Genomic DNA, 20,121 nt, shown 5'->3' with positions numbered 1-20,121 from the left:
ATTATTTTAGCTATGTGGTCCTGGGCAAGTCACTCAACCCATACTTGCCTCAGTTTCCTCATCTGTAAAATGAGCTGAAGAAGGAAATGGCAAATCATACCAGTATTTTTGCAAAAAGAACCCTAAATGAGGTCCCAACAAATTGTATATGACTGAAAACGACAGAAAACAATGTTCTATTCATACCTGTTACCACCAATAGATTTCTTGTTGCCTTGTAGTATAATTAGTAGAGCTTGATTAATTACTTTGTTTTAGCATGGTGGTATGTGATCTGTGATTAGTGAAGTATTTATTAAGCATCTACTGTGCTGAATTCTAAGAAAGAAAGAAAGAGTCCCTATCCTCGAGGAATTCACAATCTAATAAGGGAGACAACTTGCAAGTAGATATGTTTAAACTAGCTATATATAAGATATTTGGAAATAATTAACATAGTACAGGCACAAGAATTAAAAGGGATTAGAAAAACTTTCCTGTGGAAAGTAGAATTTTAGCTGGGACTTGAAGGAAGCCAGGTATATGTTAGGGAGAGATAGTTTGTGAAAGGCTTTGAATGCCAAAGAGAAAATTTTTCTATTTGATGCTGGAGATGCTACAATGCCACCTGAGTTCTTTGAGGAAAGGAGTAACATAGTCATATCTACACTTCAGGAAGAAAACTTGGATGCCTACCGGGAGAGACCCACTAACGGGCCATTACAGTATTCCAGGTGTATGTGACAGGGGCTTGCAGTAGAGTGGTGTACTCTTATAAGAGGAGAGAGAGGTGGTGTATTTGAGAAATATTACAAAGTTGGAATGGATAGACCTTGGGGGTGAGAGATAGTAAAGATTTGAGGATGAAACCTGGACCTAGTATAAGTCAGGTGGATTCTAATGTGTATTCCCAGGTGTTAGCTATGAATTCTCACTATCGTGGTTCAAAACATCTCTGCCATGCTCGTATAGTGTTATATAATGATAAATAATATAAATATTTGTGCCTTAAAGTGTAAATATCCACGTGACTGCACACTGAAATATAGGGATGAGCTAATGTGAAATTGTTGGCAGTATGCCTCCTTTGTCTGTCGCCCTGTAAAGCTGGTGGGCAGTAAGTGGGAAACTTAGGTTTGAATGCACAAGTTGGAATGAATGCTGTGCATACCTTGATTGGCCTCCATCAAGGCTTGGGGGGAATCTGTGTTTGTCTCAACCAGCCCCTATTGAGGCTCGAGGGGATTTAGGGGAGTACACAAACTGTAATGCTGGCTTGTCTCGATTGACCACATCCTGATAGTTGCTCCCCCTTTATGCTGGCTCCTGTGAGAAGAGTGATGAGGGAATGGTGGAGTTGGTATTCCCATTATTGGCAACCCTCTTGAGAAGAATAGACTAGAATAAAGTAAGATTATTAACCCCTCCAAAGCTGTCTTCCTGTCTGACCAGATCAAGAGTGAACCTATTAGAGGCTGGAGTCCAAAAGCTCCAGGGCCTCCTATGTGTTATTTGTGAAAACCTAGCCTGGGTCAAAGTCAGGCTAGGGGTACACTTAGTGGTTGTTGTTCAGTTGTTTTTAATTGTGTCACAACCTCTGTCTGCCTCAGGTTCCTAAGCTGCAAAACAGATATAGCATAGTACCTACCTTACAAATGAATGGAATAGGTTTAGTGAAGACTTCTCAGATTGTAATTCTTCTCCCAGGGGTGAGGTAAGACCGAGAAGCTCAAGGTTACAATATTTTTAGAGTAGAATAATTCCATATAAGGATATAAAACTGTGTAGTACATTAGGGTCTCAGTGATTGGATAAAACTTACATAATTCTTCGATGTCTTCATTTCAAAAGGGATTGGTTAGATTTCACATCTAGATTGTAAGATCATATTCTCAGCTAATGAGAATAATGGTCAGTGCGGGGAGGAGGGACTTGCGTTAGGGTCTACATAAATCACTGCCTTTTCTTTGTCTTTGTCTTTTCCTACTCCAGGTGAACTGGTACAGGAATTGCCCCGCTTCTTGAGAATCAAATGAATCAACTTTCTGTCATCACTTTGAGAGGCCTCTGAGTAATTAATTTAAGTAGGGATTTGAGCCATCCCACACATAAGATTATTATGAGAATCAAATAAGTAAGCACTATATAGATACTGTTTGTTGTTTTTGTTATTGTGATCATCTAAGGCTTGGCACCTTCCTTTCCTGGGGCACTTAGTTCCTGATATCTAAAATTAGGACCCTTCCAATCTTACAATTAGATAATTCCTGAAGTAGTCCTTTCTGGCTTTCTGTGTTGTAGATTGTGAACTGACCTCAGGACCAGTGTCTTAAGTCCTGCTTCTGATACATAGTAATGATACAAGCTGTGTGATCCTGGACAGGTTGATTAGCCTCTCCAAGAAGAATATGAACCCTACGCTAATTACCTCCTCTACCCAGATGTTCATAGTTTGTCTTCATTTTGATAATGTGACATAGGGGAAAGTAGCAAAATTCAGGGGCATGAGAATGAGGCTTAATGGGACCTTCTAAGGTCCCATTAAGCTATTCAAGGCCAGGAAGATAGAGATACTTTGTTTTTTCTATGGCACCTCTTTAGCTGGCATCTTATCCAGAACAGAAGTCATCTTTCTCTCCAAATTCTCCTCTCTTTTGAATTTCCCTATTACTACTTGCAAGTCAGTGAGTTAAACATTTATTTTGTTCTGAACTTAAGAAATAGAACAAGCATTTCCATAAAATAGTAGAATAGAAAAAAAGATGATTGTACATGAAACTGCAGATCTGCTATGTATACCTTACTATTCCTTTTAAATATATAATAAATTATTTAAGTGAAATGGAAGAATACTTTATTTTTTATTTTTTAAATATATAATTTCTTTATTTTCAGTTTTTAACATTCACTTCCACAAGAATTTGAATACAAAATTTTCTCCCCATCTCTCCCCCTTCCCACCCCAGGACAGCATCCCATCCACCCCTTCCTCCTGTCTGTCCTCCCTTCTATTACCCACCCTTCTTCCATCCCCCTTCCCTTCTATTTTCCTGTAGGGCAGAATAGATTTCTGTGCTCCATTGCCTGTATAGCTTAATTTCCAGTTACATGCTGAAACAATTTTTAACATTCATTTTTAAAGCTTTGAGTTTCATAGTCTCTCCCTCCCTCTCATTGAGAAAACAAGCAATTCAATATAGGTCATACATATGTAACAGTGCAAAGCAGCATAATATTTATGTTGTAAAAGGCTAATCACTTTTCCATCTGTCCTGTCCTGCCCTTTGTTTATTCCATTCTCTTCCTTGACCTGTCCTCCCACAGTAGTGTTTGCTTCTGATTATCCCTTTCTCCAATTTGCTGTCCCTTTGCATTCCTGCAGGGTAAAATAGATTTTCATATCCAATAGAGTGTGTGTTATTCCCTCCTTAAGCCAAATCCCATGCAAGTAAGGCTCAATTATTTCCTTTCATCTCCCCACTCTTCCCTCTTGTATGTGAGATGATGTGCTACATTCTACCTCTCCCTTTTTCTTATTCCTAGTACATTCCATTCAATAGTAAAATTTTATATTCTTCTTTTTTAGGTATTCTCCTTGCATATTCAGCTCACTCTGTGCCCTCTATGTATATATACACATATACACATATATGTATACACATACGCAGATGTACATACACATACTTACACATATATAATATACATGAACATATACACCCATACACACCTACATATTTATATTTCCTCTTACTACCCTAATATTGAAAAAGGTCTCTTGAGTTACACATGACATCTTTCCAAGTAGGAATGTAAACAGTTCAGCTTTAATGAGCTCCTTAAGGCTTCTCTTTCCTATTTACCTTTTCATGTTTCTCTTGATTCTTGTATGTGAAAGTCAAATTTTCTAATAAACTCTGGTTTTTTCAACAAGAATGCTTGGAAGTTCTCTATTTCATTGAAATTCCGTTTTTTTCCCCTGAAGTATTATACTCAGTTTTGCTGGGTAGGTGATTCTTGGTTTTAATCCTATCTCCTTTGACTACTGGAATGTCATATTCCAAGACTTTTGATCCCTTAGTGTAGAAGCTGCTAAATCCTCTCTTATCTTGATTGTATTTCCACAATACTTGAATTGTTTCTTTTTGGCTGTTTGTAATATTTTCTCCTTGACCTGGGAACTCTGGAATTTGGCTGCAGTATTCCTAAGGGTTTTTCTTTGGGATCTCTTTCAGGAGTTGATCGGTGAATTTTTCCATTTCTCTTTTATTCACTGGGTCTAGAATATTGGGGCAGTTTTCCTCGATAATTTCTTGGAAGATGAGGCATAGGCTCTTTTTTGATCATAGTTTTCAGGTAGACCAATAATTGTTAAATTCTCTCTCCTTGATCCATTTTCCAGGCCAGTTGTTTTTCCAGTAAGATATTTCACATTGTCTTCTATTCTTTCATTCTTTTGGTTTTGTTTTATTAATTTCTTGGTTTCTCATAAAGTTATTAGCTTCTATCTGTTCCATGCTGATTTTTAAAGAACTATTTTCTTCAGTGAACTTTTGAATCTCTTTTTTCATTTGGTCAATTCTGCTTTTTAAAGCATTCTTCTCGTCGTTGGTTTTTTGGACCTCTTTTACCATTTAGGTGAGTCTATTTTTGAAGGTGCTATTTTCTTCGGCTATTTTGGGGTCTCCTTTAGCATGCTATTGACTCGCTTTTCTTGCATTGCTCTCATTTCTCTACCCAATTTTGCCTCTACCTCTCTTACTTGATGTTCAAAATCCTTTTTGAGCTCTTCCAAAGCCTGAGCCCACTCCATATTTTTTTTGGACGTTTTGTATGTAGAAGACTTGACTTTTACGTCTTCATCTTATGGTATGCTTTGTTCTTCCTCATCTGAAAGGATGGAAAAAATACCTTTTCACCAAGAAAGCAACCTTCTATAGTCTTATTTTCCCCCCATTTTCTGGACATTTTCCCAGTCAGTTACTTGACTTTTGAGTCCTTTGTCAAGTAGAGGGTATACTCTAGGAACCTATACGTTCTCAATTCCTCCAAGGTGGCCCAAACAAGGGAGAGGAGTTTACTCCACTCCTGACCTGCACTCTCAACTGGGAGCAACAACCACAAGCACTTTTCTGTCCAGGATCTCTGAGTAGGATTCCCTTTCCAGAGCCTCCCAGCTCCACCATGCTAGTGCTCCTTCTCACCCCAGGACTGCCATTCACAACTGAGACCCAGATCAGCAGCTTGGATCCCCCCAGGGTCTTTAGGCTGAGGGTGCCAAAAATGGATGCTGCTACCACCCTGGGACCATGGCTGGGGCCAGACCTGTTCCCTTTTCACCCAGGTGAAAGAGCTTTCTCATTGACCTTTGAAGCTGTCTTTAGTGTTTGTGGGTTGAGAAATCTAGGAACCACAGCTGCTACCCACAATTCCATGCCCTGAAGCCTGCTCTAGTCCTGTCTGTGCTGTGCAGCCAAGGCTTGGCTGAGCTCTGCTCTGAGCCTGATGCGTTAGACCTTTCCTGTTGACCTTCCAGGCTGTCTTGGACTGGAAGTCTCTTTTACCCTGTCGTGTTGTGGCTTCTGCTGCTCTAGAATTTGTTTAGAGTCATTTTTTACAGGTATTTTATGGGCTATGGAGGGAGAGCTAGAGCTAGAGTTTTCCTTCTACTCCACCATCTTGGCTCCGTCTTCCTCAAGAATACTTTAAAAACTACAAATTGCCTAGATTAGCAGTAGAGAAAATAGAATATCTAAATAGACTGATTTTAGAAAAAAGACATTGAACAGGCCGTAAATAAACTACTTAATAAAAAAGTACCAGGACCAGATGGATTTACAAGTGAATTCAATTAAACATTTAATGATCAACTAATTTCAATATTAAGTAAATTATTTGGAATAATGGGCAAAGAAGGGATCCTACCAAACTCCTTTTATAAAACAAATATGTAACTGATACCTAAACCAGGAAGAGTAAAATCAGAGAAAGAAAATTATAGAACAATTTCATTAATGAATATGGATACCAAAATCCTAAATAAAATACAAGCTAAAAGAGAACAGTAACATATTGCAAAGATAATGCAGTTAAATATTAATTAGACATTTACTGTACCACATACTGAAGACACAGATATGAAGAAAAGCAGTCCTTATCCTCAAGGAGTTTACAATCCAGTGGAATTACAATCTAAGCACACAAAAGGAAACAGAAAAGGGAAGGGGCAGGACAGAAGATATCCAATACAAGTGTGATAAAGTCTAATTTAAAGGAGTACAGGGATATGAAGACCTTGTTGACTTTGAAGCCCTTTTTAAATGGGGGCTTTAGGAAGAATTTTTTGCTCTTTTTGGTCCTTCAGTCAGAGGGATAAAAGATACTGTGAGGGTATTGATGTTGGTTCAGTCTTCTCAGGGTGATGTATGTTTTCTGAGATGAGATTTCCTAGGACAGTGGTATAATATAGTCCAAGGAATAATACTGGTGAGAAATGAGAGGGTACCACCCCTTCCCAGTCACCTGGGCCTGCAACCTTGGTTTCGTCCTTGATTTTTCACTTTCACTCATCCCTATAGCCAATTCATATGCAAATTTTGTTATTTCTACCTTCACAACACCTTTACCACACCTTTGGGATATGTCTCTTTGTCTCTACTTATTCAACCACAACCCAAGTTCAGTTCTTCATTGCCTATTACTGGGATATACAAAGACAAAAGGAGACAGTCCTTGCATTCAGAGCTTATATTGTATTGGGCAGAAGCAAAATGTGAAAGGAAAATTAAATTACAAATATATACAAGGTAATCACAAGTAGTTTCTGGGGAAGGGCATTGACAGCTGGAGTGATTAAGCTAGTCTTCTTGCAAGAGATAGTAATTGAAATCTCCTTGAAAAAACCTGCGAATTCTGCATGAAAGTATTTTACATGGAGGTGGCTTAGTGGGCCCATGGCATTCAAAATACTTCTGCAGTCAAGGGGAATAGTGGAAACAAAAATGAGGGAAAAGTTCAGGGCATGAATAGAGGCAGCTGGTGATACGGTAAATGAAGTGCTAGGCTTGGAAGCAGGAAGTCTCAAGTTTAAATTCATTCTCAGACTCTTACTAGCTGTGTTATCCTGGGTAAATCCCTTAACCTTTTGGCCTCAGTTTCCTCAACTGTAAAAATGGAAATAATTATAGCACCTACCTCCCATGGCTGTTGTGAGGATCAGTTGAGATTGTATATGTAAAAGCACTTAAGATATACTATTCACCATGTAAATACTTATTTTCTTTTACCCTTCCTTAACATCCCATCTCCCCACCTCTGAACTGAGAAGTTAAGTTGTCCACTTTGGCTGAAATACAGAATTTATAACGAGGAGCATTATCAGATATGGTAAGTATGAGTCCCTTAATTGCCACATTTTGTCTACAAGCATTCAACCTGTAATAAATAGACTTCTTTATCATCTAGTTTGTATTTCTGTATCTTTTCTGATAGGCCATCTTGAGAAATTTTATCAGGTGCTGTGCTGCAACTCAGGTATACTACAAATTTGGCTAACTTTGTGCATACTGCCCATTCTTTGGGGAGTTGTCATTTCTCCATATGTGAGCCAGGAAATTTTAGGCTATACCTGATTCTGGAGACATAAGTGCTTAATAAATGCTAAAGGATAATTAGATAAGCTTTGGGTGGTAAGGCTGAGGTGGTCTGACACATTGTAGAGAAAGGGGAGGGGAGGGAGAGTTTGGTTAAGTGTCCCAACCTATTTAAAGGCTTGTGGAAATAAATAGTGTATAATGTAATAGTAACCACAAATTTTAAAAAACTGTCCATTTGACATTTTACTTTTTATTCTGAAGATTTATAGCAACTGATTGATCTGTTATGCTCAAAATATCTTTGTGCCATATCTGGAAATTGTAGAATTTAAAATAATACCTTTTTTACAAAACTATTATAACTATTTGCTTAGTCATTTTTTGCCTCTCTTTCCCTTCTACCTAACCGCAAGCATAATAATACTTTTCCCTTGCAACTCTTAAAGTTCAGTTTAACAATAAGAAAGTTTGAATTACTGTGTGAGGGGATATTGGGAGTAACTTTATCTATGAAAATTAGATTAAATTGTAGGTCATCTAATTTTTGTTAGCTTATTTTGTTGCTCCTCCTTCATAGAGGGAGGATGTTTGTGTGTGTGTCCTTTGACTCTTTGTTGAGCTCTCTTTTCAAGTGCTACTGTGTTCCTTGGTAGTCATTGTTAGTCTCCTTTGGGACTTTGCCCCTTAGAGCTAGTTATTTCAGCAAACAATAATTATTGATATAGAGGGGTTCCTAGAAGTTTATAGGTAGCTGAAGAAAACTGACAATTTTTTTCTTGATTTCAGTTACCAACTACTTTGAAAATGAAGACATTTAACTCTTCTCTTACCTCTTCCTACATTCCCATATTGTCTTAAGGAAATATATTCCCTGATGAATGCATCCTTGAACCTAATTAATGACTTAGAACATATAATTTACTATACACAACTTTACTCAAATTTTATGATTCCTAACATTTAGGGTTGGAAGGAACCTTTTAGGACATAAATAAAAGGATCGTAGTTCTAGAACTCTAGCCTCCCTTTTTACAAGAGTCCCAAACTAATTTCCAAAATAATTTTGTGAGTTTCCCAAGATCAGTATCAAAAACTTGTTTGAAAAAGAAAAAGAGGCTAGGATAATACCCTATGAGCAGTTGGGATTTGTCCCAGGAATGTAGGACTGGTTCAGTATTAGGAAAACTATCAGGATCATTGACGTATTGATATAACAAAATTAGCTGAAATCATATGATTATCTCAATAGATGCAGAAAAAGCTTTTGACAAACTACAACACCCATTTCTATTAAAAAACACTGGAGAGCGTAGGAATCAATATGGTTTTCCTTAAAATGATAAGTAGCATCTATCTAAAACCATCAACAAGCATTATATGTAATGGGCATAATTTAGAAGCATTTCCAGGAAGATCAGAGGTGAAACAAGGATGTCTAGTATCACTGTTACTATTCAATATTGTACTAGAAAATAAAGTTAGCTTTAGTTCTAAGAGAAGAAAAAGAAATTGAAGAAATTAGAATAGGCAATGAGAAACCAAAACTATCACTCTTTGTAGACGATATGATAGTGGACTTAGAAAATCTTAGAGAGTCAATTAAAAAAACTAATTGAAATAATTAACGTTTACCAAAATTGCAGGATAGAAAATAAAACCACACAAATCATCAGCATTTCTACATATAACCAAACCCAGCAGCAAGAGATAAAAAGAGAAATTCCATATAAAGAAACTATAGACAATATAAAATATTTGAGAGTCTTCATGCCAAGATAAACCCTGGAACTGTGTGAACTCAATTACAAAACACTTTTCACAAAATGTCAGGTCTAAATATTTGGAAAAATATTAGTTGCTCATGGGAAGGCTGAGCTAATATAATAAACATTATAGTTCTACCTAAATTAATTTACTTATTCAACGACATACCAATCATACTACCAACAAATTATTTTATAGAGCTAGAAAAAATAATAACAAAATTCATCTGGAAGAACAAAAGGTCCAGAATATAAAGAGAATTAATGAAAAGAAATGCAAGGAAAGGTGGCCTAGTTGTACCAAATCTAAAACTGTAGTATAAAGCAGCAATCATCAAAACTACTTGGTATTGGCTAAGAAATAGAATGGTGGTTCGGTGGAATAGGTTAGGTACATAAGACACAGCAGTTAATGACTATAGTAATATAGCATTTGATAAACCCGAAGACTCCAGCTTCTGTGGTAAGAACTCATGTGATGAAAACTGGAAAATATTATGACAGAAACTAGGCATAGACTTAACATCTTATGCCATATACCAAGATAAAATCAAAATGGATACACAATTTTGACATAAAAGGTAAAGCTATAAGCAAATTAGGAGAGCAAGGAATAGTTTACCTGTCAGATCTATGGAGAAGGGAAGAATTTATGACCAAACAAGAGATAGAGAACATTATGAAATGCAAAATGGATAATTTTGTTTACATTTACATTAAAAAGGTTTTGTACAAACAAAGCCAATGCAGCCAAAATTAGAAGGGAAGCAGAAATTTGGGAAGGAATTTTTACAGCCATTATCTCTGATAAATGCTTCATTTCTAAAATATATAGAGAACTGAATCAAATTTATACAAATACAAGTAATTTTATGATCAAAGAACAGGCAATTTTCAAGTGAAGAAATTAAAGTTATCTATAGTCATATGAAAAAGCATGCTCTAAATCACTAATGATTAGAGAAATGCAAATTAAAACAACTGTGAGGAACATCATACATATAAGGTTAGCTAATATGACAGAAAAGGAGAATGAAAAATATTGGAGACTATATGGGAAAAATGGAACACTAATGCATTGTTGATAGAATTGTGAACTGATCCAACCATTCTGGACAACAATTTGAACCATGCCCAAAAGGGCTATAAAACTATGTATACTTTTGGTCCAGCAACACTACTTCTAGGTCCACATCGCAAAGAGATCAAAACATGGAAAAAGGACCTACATGTTCAAAAATATTTATAGCAGCTGTTTTTTGTGTTGGCAAAGAATTGAAAATTGAGGGGATGCCCATCAGTTGGGAATGGCTAAACAAGTTGTGGTATATGAATGTAATGGAATACTATTGTTGCATAAGAAGTGATGAGCAGTCTGACTTCAGAAAAACCTGGAAAGATTTACATGGACTGATGCAGAGTAACATGAATAGAACTAGGAGAATACTGTACATAGTAACAGCAACATTGTGCAATGGCTGACATGCTTAGATTTAGCTCTTCTTAGTGATACAGTGATCTAAGACAATTTCAAAAGACTCTTAATGGAAAATGCTATCCACATCGAGAGAAAGAACTATGGCATCTGAATGCAGATTGAAGCATACTATTTTCTCCTTTTTTGTTTCTTTGTTTTTCATGGTTTTTCTCTTTTGTTCTGATTTTTCTTTCACAAAATAACTAATGTGGAAATGTGTTTAATATGATCATACATGTATAGCCTATATCAGATTGCATGCTCTCTCAGGCGAAGGGGGAGTGGAGGGAGGGGGAAAAATTTAGAACTCAAAACCTTATAAAAGTTAAATGTCAAAAACTAAAAAGTAATTTATTAAAAAAAGAAAAGGAGGAAGAGAAAAAAATAATCAGCAAAACCAGTCAATCCTTTGAAAAAAATCTGCAAAAAGTGATAGTTTTGTTTTCTCTTTGCCTGTGCTTATTCCTTCAATTTCTTTTCCTTGTTATACCTAGCAGTTCTAGTATGCTATTGAATAATAATGCTGATAATGAACATCCTTGTTTTACTCCTGATCTTGTTGGATAGGCATCTAGTTTATCTCCATTACAGACAATACTCGCTCTTCATTTTAGAGACTACTTGTCATTTTAAGTAAAGCTGCATTTATTCCTATGCTTTCTAGTGTTTTTAATAGTAAGAAAATGGATATTGTAGTTGGTCTAAAGCATTTTCTACATTTATAGAGATGATCATATGATTTTTGTTGTTTTGTCATTGATATGGTCAGTTATGCTTAATGTTTTCTGAATACTGAACCAGTCCTACATTCCTCTTCCAAATACATCCTGGTCATATAAATCCTGCCTGGTCATACGATCTCTGTATTACATTGCTGTAATCTCTTTGCTAGTATTTTAATTAAAAGTTTTACTTCACTATTTGTTAGGAAAAAATTGGTCTCTAGTTTTCTTTTTCTGCTTCTCTCACTTGTTTAGGTATCAAAGCCATAGTTTTGACAAAGGAGCATTTTGGCAGGATTCATTCTCTACCTGTTTTTCCAAACAGTTTATATAATACTAGAATTAATCATTCTTTAAATGTTTTGTAGAATTTGCTGCAAATCCATTCTGGTTCTGGGTTTTTTTCCTTAGGGAGTTCATTTATAGTTTGTTCAATTTTTTTTTTCTAAGGTAGGGTTATTTAACTCATCTGTTTCCTCTTATCTTCATCTCAGCAATTTGTAATTTTGTAAATATTCATCCATTTCATTTACTTTGTCAGTTGTATTTGCACCCTTTCTGGAAAACTTGCCCTCAGTCAAAGGGCCGCACCTAAGGATCTAGAAGGCCATTTGTGGCCTTGAGGCCCCGGGCTCCCCACCTCTGTCTTAGTCCCTTCCCCTCCTTCTTCCCTTGGGTAAGATGAATTTCTCTACCCAACTATGTGTGTATATTCTTCCCTCTTTAAACCATATCATGTTAAAGTATTGCCTGCATTTTTCTTTACACTATAAAAATTCTTCCTTGACCTCCTCTTTTATGTGAAATACATTTTCTTGTTTTTCCCCTCCCTTTTCCCTTCTACTCTTCCACTTTTTTTTTTGAGATCATCCTATCATAATATACTCATATCCATGCCCTCTGTCTTCGAACTTTTCTAATCACCCTAATGGTGGTAAATTTCTTAGCCTTTACATGTATCATCTTCCTATGTAGAAATATAAACAATTTAATTTAATAAAGTTAAAGTTAATAAAGTCCCTTATGATTTCCCACTCTCCTTTACTTTTTTATGCTTTTCTTGAGTCTTATGTTTAAATGTCAAATTCCTATTCAGTTCTAATCTTTTCAACAGGGATGTTTGAAAGTCATCTATTTCATTAGACTTCCTTTTTCCCTTGAAGAATTATTTTCAGTTTTGCTGGTTAGGAGATTCTTGGTTGTTATCCTAGCTCCTTTGCATTCTGAAATATCAAATTCCAAGCCCTCTGCTCCTTAACAGTGAAAGCTGCTAAATTTTGTGTCATCATGACTGTGGCTTCATCATGTTTGAATTGTTTCTTTTTGGCTATTTGAAATATTTTCTCCTTGATGTGGGAGCTAGCAATTTGGCTAAAATATTCTTGAGAGTTTTGGATTCTTTTCATTTCTATTTTTATAATCAAAATCTTTTTTGTTGTTTGAACATTTTTCCAGTTTTCCAATTTTAGATTTGGACTCTGCTTACATCTGGGAGTGGGGAGGTTGTCTGGTCTGATATTTCTGACTTTTTTGTCCTATGTCTTTAACAGCTAATTTTAGGGGTCCAGGAGTTGCATTGGGGTTCAAGGTGGTATGATCTGGCAGATGTTCTGGTCACTTCCAGATCTGCGCTCTTATCCTTACCCAGATAGGGCCCCTATTATCTTGTGATCGCAGCTGCTCCTTTCTACCCTGTAACTGGTTCATGGGCAATGGAGTTGCCAAATGGTACCCAATCCTGTGCACTGGGGGCCCTCCATTGACATTGCCTTTGTTGCTGCTGCCTATTGCAAGGCCCATACTTTGTGTTGCATCCCCACCCCAGTATTTGCCAGTCTCACCTTTTGTCTTCCTAAACTAGCTTGGGCTGGAAAAAATGACCCACTGCTTCATTTTGTTGGTTATCCTACTCCTAATTTTGGTTTAACATACTTTTTTAAGTTGAGAGGTGTGTATTGGGAGAGTTTAGTAAAAATGGCTACTTCACTTTGCTATTGTAGCCCAATGCCCCCACCTCATGCTTTTGGTTTTAATTGTGTTTCTTCTGAGTACTGGATTGTGGGGTTTTATTTTCTTATACCGTCTTTCATTCTTTTTCATTTTATTGGATTGTTTATTCACATTTAAAACTCTGAGAGGTTTATAGTTTCCTCTACTTATCTCTAACAACTCTTTTTTTTCCCCTCCTGAATTAAGATTCTTACCACCACCACAACCACCACCCAAGACAGTCCCATTCCCACTTGCTCTCTTTCCTTGCCCTTATGCCCCTCTCCCCAATTTGTTATACCTTTCCTTCATTTTGTAATTTTACTTATTTCTTTTTCTTTTGTCCTTTTATCTAATTATTCAATTCTTACCCTTATTCTTATTCTTCCCCCTCCCAGCTAAGTTTTCAACCTGTTTTATTCATCAGTTTTTGAAGTATCCTTTCTGTGACTTTTTCTAAAGAGGATTTTGTTCTCTAAATCTCTTCATTATTTCTCTTCCCTCTCTGTTCTTGACCTTTATTCTTTAATTCATGACCCTTTGCTTTCTTTAGTTTCTGTAGACCTCATGGAGTTAAAGTTTCTAAGGGGTACCTTTTTTGGCTTCTCTCTTCTAAACAGTATTTCTGTCATTTCATTGCCTTGCAGATTTTGCTTGTCTCCCCCCCCCCCCCCCCCCCCATTGTGACTCACTGTTAGAGATACTAATTTCTGCATGTGATAGAGAAGATATTGTCCCTGGTAGGAATTTTCCTGTATCTCTGATCGTGCAGTTAAGTTTGTTTCCTAATGGAATTTTTTTTCTATATTTGCTATGAAATCTCTCCTGGGCAATGCTCTCTCACTTTTGTGAGGAATTATTTCCCTTTTCCTGTAGGAGGAATAGGGAAAACTGGTCTCTCTCTAAGTACCAAATCCGTTCAGAGTGTACACATTGTAGAATCAACATTTTCTTTCATAGAGCATCTCTCTTACTCTAAGGAAGTGTTTGGTCAGGTTTAACCCTTCCCAGTAGGGAAGGATTCCTCCTCTCCCCCTCCCCCTGCTTTTATTATTTCTTATAGAGCAGTTCTGACCATGCCATTCCCCTATTCAGTTAACTTCAGTGGCTGCCTCTAGGATCAAATAAAAAAGGTGCCATTTGACATTGAAAGTCCTTTATAACCTAGCCCCCTCCTACCTTTTCAGTCTTCTTACAGCTTTTCCCGTGCCACATACTCTTCAATGTAGTAACACTGGCCTCCTGGCTTTTGCACAAACAAGACACACTGCATGTTTGGATTCCAGGCATTTTCTCTGCCTGTCACGCAGGCCTGGATATGCTGTCCTTCCTCATCTTTTCCTGCAGTCTTCCCTGACTTTCTTTAAGTCCCCTAACTAAAATCCCATCTTTTTTTCAGGAAGCCTTTCCAACCCCTCTTAATTTCAGTGCCTCCTCTCTCTTACCTATTTCCTTTTTATCCTGTGCATAAGTCACTTTTTACATATTTGTTTCAATGTTGTCTTCACCATTAGATTATAAGTTCCTTGAAGGCAGCGATTGCCTTTTACTTCTTTTTGTATTCCCAGAGCTCAGCGCAGTGCCTGGCACATAGTAGGTGTTTAATGAATGTTTATTGATCGATTGATAGCAGTCAACAAGAAGGAAAAGTGATGAATAATCTTATTTAGGACAGAGTTTAAGTTTGGATTTGAGTGGGAGTGCATCTATAAGCCATATAGCAATCAGCCAATGAATAAGTATTTTTTTAGATAATTATGCTACTGTTCACAATAAAAATGTTGGAATCAGGGACCTTAAAATTTGATCAGGAGAGATAGCATGTATTTATGTAAGTATAGAAAAAAATAAACACAAGTAACCGAGGGCAGATACTAGCAGTTGGGGGGTAGCATGAAGAAGGTTGATGTAAGAGTTGAATTTTGATGGAAACAGTATTGTGAGAGGAAGAGTATATTGCAAGCATGACAAACAGCCAGTACAGAGGCATGGAGTTATAGGATGGAGTATTGTGTGGTGAAGAGCAGCAAGGCCAGTTTGCTTGTATGGTAATATTTAGAACAGGGAGTTATATGTCATAAGATTAGAAAGGTAGGTTAGCAAGCCATTGGAGTTTATTGAATAGAAGAATGACATAGGCAACACTTCAGGCAGTACATTTCACCAACTGACTGAAGTCTATGGGATCAGACTGGAAGCAAGGAGAACAATTAAGAGGCTTTTGCAGGAGCCCAGGCAAGAGATAATGAAGGGTCTGAGCTAGAGTAGGAGACAAGTGAGTAGAGAGGAGTGGATGGTAAGTGAGTGGACGTGTAAGAGATATTAGGGAGGTAGAAAGAGAAGCTTTGGCAACTGATTTTATCTGAGGTGGGGGGAGCTAAGGAACTGTGAGAAATTAAGAGTAATACTAAGTTTGCAAAGCTGGGTGACCAGAAGGTTAGTGATGCCTTCAAAAATGGGGAAGTTAGAAAGGGGATTTATTAGAAAAGATGGGTAAAAACATTGGCCCAGTTAATTGTTATTTCCATTGACATTCACAGAACAGCTGATTTGGGGTTAGGAAGGGTTGTAGTTATTTATGTTACATTTCTTTTGTGAAATTGGGATTGGATTGTTTCATTTGGTCCCAGACAGCAGAACCAGAAACAGTGGTTAAAAGTTGCAGAGGGGCAGATTGCAGCTTAATACAAGGAAGAACTTAGACAATTTATGTTCCATCTTGAAGTGATGAGTTCTCTTACAGGATATCTTCAAGCATAAATTGGGTGACCTCTTGTTAAAGATAGTACAGAAGGGATTCCTTTACAAGGATGGGTTGAATTTTCTCAAGTATTTTCTAGCTATCACTCCTATGACCTATGACCTCTTTTTTGAGGTTTACTTCAGAAATGTTATGATTCTGATTATGGGCTTTAGAATTATCTTCATTTTCAAATGCTATTTTAAAAAAATTAATATTACCCTGATAAAAGCCAAGAAACGTAGTTTTATCAAGAATCTGACTTTGTTATTACCTGTACAGTCTGTAGCCTAGGAAATGTTAAGAGATTGTCAAATCAACTCATATACTTATTCTGAGCCAGTAGATTTTTTTTACATTGGCCGCAAGAATGTATTGCTCACATGAACCCATCAACTCAACAGACATTTATTAAATTCCTGTTATTTCCCTGGCCTTTTGCTAAGTGTTAGGCTGGGGATACAAAGAAAGTTTGTTTTTTCTTTTTTTAAAGTTCTGCTCACAGTTTAGCAGGGAGATAACATGCAAATAAGTACGTACAAGCAAGATATACACAGGATAAATTGGATGTAATATACAGAGGGAAGGTAACTAAAATTAAGGTGGATCAGGAAATGCTTTTTAAAAGACTGAGACTTCAGCTAAGGCTTGAAGGAAGTTATGAGATCTCGGTTTGCTAAATTCATTGATAGTTAATGGCCACTATATTCTATATTAATAATATTTCATTGTCTAATTTTCTGGTATGTGTTTTTAACAAAACACCAGAAATAGTTGTTTAAAGAAGTTGCATGTCTGATTTTTGTCCTCATACTATTGTCATATAAGTCTCCTTTGGTAAGAGATAATAACAAAGGAAAGCTGTAGCTTTATAATACTCACTATTATAGTAGTTGTGCACTCAGCATTTCTCAAGCACCTGTTATGTGCCAAGCACCATTCTAAGTGTTAGGGATACAGATGGGCCAAAGAAGTACCCCCTCTCAAGGACCTCACAGTCTAACAGAGAAAGCCTTCGAATTATCATTCAGTTTTTGTCTGAATTTTCATTCTTAAGCTCCTGTATCATAAAAATATTATATATGAGAATACTTAATATGCTGCACCCCCATTGTAGTCTCTCCTTTTCCTCCTACATATCAGTGCCCCAAGCACTCTGATTTACTGATTCAGCTTACTTTCAGGTGTAATGAAATTTATGCTGATGTAAAGCTCTTCAGAACCACATACAACTAAGATCCTTGAATAATTGTGTTGTGACTAACTAAGATCCTTGAATAATTGTGTTGTGACTATCTTATGGGCTTGGATATTATTGTTGTGAGAGCAGTATGATGACAGCACTTCCTTGCTTGTGCCTAGAAATTCTGTGTTGTTTCATGCATTCTTCATTTTGAACTTTCCACACATGTTGCTACTCCTAGTAACTACCAGCTTTTGCAGGGACTTCAGGTATTGTATGGAGTACTGCATATATTCCAAAATATGTTTAGTAAAAAACGCTTTCCTTTATTATGTCTGACCATTTAATACTGGTCAAACAAGTTTTGAGGAGTAAAAGTTAGTTTAGGAAATTTTTGTTGAAGAGTGTAACAGTTATAAGATAACAATATTGTTGCCTAGTACTCTAAGAATACAAAGAAATGTAAGTCACTCATTGCTCTTGAAGAATTTTTAGTCACATTGGGAATATACGATAATGTTGGGGAATAGCTCAGCCAAAGATGGGGGGAAGACAGAATCTGTGTTACCTTGAGGAAAGCTTTGAAGTTGGTGGCCAGAGCATCAAGTATAGCCAGAAGAGTTTTAGTGAACTGGTTGAAAAGGGACCAGAAATATTTGAGGAACTACATAGGGCAAGGAGCTAATTTCAATGAATTTAGGGTATATGACAGAGTGATACTTGAGAGAAGGAAACATCAAGTTTTTTGATCCTAGCATAAAGCCACATGATGAGTTTCTAGGTGTGGGCTATGCAGGTAGTTGATGTAAAATGTAATCTAAGATCGGGAAAAACTGACTTCAGTGAATTGGAAGTTCATCAGCATTGGAACTGAAGTTGTTAAGGATGGAAAGAGATAGGATAGAGGGAGAAAATATGAACCAGATGCTAAAAATTATTGAGCAAGGTATAAATAAAAATATGGTGATGTGCTTTTAGAGAGACTGGACATAAAAAGATAGGGAATAAAGAAAAATGTGAGTTAAATTGGATTGAATGATTTGGATCTGGGTTCTCAATCTGATTCTTATTCTGTCTCATTAAATCATGGCAAATGGGTTTAAAGGAGGGAAAGTTCTAAGCAAAATGACTTGGTAGGATGGGGTGATGTCTGGAGGAAAGCAGATTTCTCTATGTAAAGAGGTAAGAAAACCTCTCCCGAGCATGAAAAACAAGTAAACACCCTGCTAAAGGAGACCCAAAAAAATGCTGAAGAAAATAACACCTTGAAAAATAGACTGACTCAATTGGCAAAGGAGGTTCAAGAAGCCAATGAGGAGAAGAATGCTTTCAAAAGCAGAATTAGCCAAATGGAAAAGGAGGTTCAAAAGCTCTCTGAAGAAAATAGTTCTTTCAAAATTAGAATGGAACAGATGGAGGCCAATGACTTCAAGAGAAACCAAGAAATCACAAAACAAAACCAAAAGAATGAAAAAATGGAAGAGAATGTGAAATATCTCATGGGAAAAACAACTGACCTGGAAAATAGATCCAGGAGAGACAATTTAAAAATTATGGGACAACCTGAAAGCCATGATCCAAAAAAGAGCCTAGACATCATCTTTCATGAAATTATCAAGGAAAACTGCCCTGAGATTCTAGAACCAGAGGGCAAAATAAGTATTCAAGGAATCCACAGAACACTGCCTGAAAGAGATCCAAAAAGAGAAACTCCTAGGAACATTGTGGCCAAATTCCAGAGTTCCCAGGTCAAGGAGAAAATATTGCAAGCAGCTAGAAAGAAACAATTCAAGTATTGTGGAAGTACAATCAGGATAACACAAGATCTAGCAGCTTCTACATTAAGGGATCTAAGGGCGTGGAACAGGGTATTCCAGAAGTCAAAGGAACTAGGACTAAAACCAAGAATCACCTACCCAGCAAAACTGAGTATAATACTTCAGGGGAAAAAATGGTCTTTCAATGAAATAGAGGACTTTCAAGCATTCTTGATGAAAAGACCAGAGCTGAAAAGAAAATTTGACTTTCAAACACAAGAATGAAGAGAAGCATGAAAAGGTAAACAGCAAAGAGAAGTCACAAGGGACTTACTAAAGTTGAACTGTTTACATTCCTACATGGAAAGACAATATTTGTAACTCTTGAAACTTTTCAGTATCTGGGTACTGGGTGGGATTACACACACACACACATGCACATGCATACGCACACACATATAGAGACAGAGTTCACAGAGTGAATTGAAGAGGATGGGCTCATATCTTAAAAAAATGAAATCAAGCAGTGAGAGAGAAATATATTGGGAGGAGAAAGGGAGAAATGGAATGTGACAAATTATCTCTCATAAAAGAGGCAAGCAAAAGACTTCGTGGAGGGATAAAGAGGGGAGGTGAGAGAAAAACATGAAGTTTACTTTCATCACCTTCCACTAAAGGAAGGAATAAATTGCACACTCATTTTGGTATGAAAACCTATCTTACAATACAGGAAAGTGGGGGATAAGGGGATAAGCAGGGTGGGGGGGATGATGGAAGGGAGGGCATGGGGAGGAGGGAGCAATTTGAGGTCGACACTCATGGGGAGGGACAGGATCAAAAGAGAGAATAGAAGTAATGGGGGACAGGATAGGATGGAGGGAAATATAGTTAGTCTTATACAACACGACTATTATGGAAG

General features: G+C 36.9%; 1 protein-coding gene across 6 annotated transcripts in view; it reads left to right on the top strand.

Annotated features, from left to right (window-relative positions):
- The window catches only part of ARHGAP39 (Rho GTPase activating protein 39), a 444,016-nt gene that overhangs the window by 185,383 nt on the left and 238,512 nt on the right, over positions 1–20,121 (top strand). Inside the window, exon 2 of one of the 6 annotated variants that reach the window (XM_072602783.1) lies at positions 7,304–7,362. The exons of the other annotated variants lie outside the window; for them this stretch is intronic. The gene's annotated coding sequence lies outside the window, so the exon portion shown is untranslated. The remainder of the gene's footprint in view (positions 1–7,303; positions 7,363–20,121) is intronic. 6 annotated transcript variants of the gene reach the window in all.

Source organism: Notamacropus eugenii, chromosome 4 (assembly GCF_028372415.1).
Source record: "Notamacropus eugenii isolate mMacEug1 chromosome 4, mMacEug1.pri_v2, whole genome shotgun sequence".
Taxonomy (NCBI): Eukaryota; Metazoa; Chordata; class Mammalia; order Diprotodontia; family Macropodidae; genus Notamacropus; species Notamacropus eugenii.
Note: the sequence above shows the minus strand (reverse complement) of the source record. Positions and strands in the feature narration are given on the sequence as shown.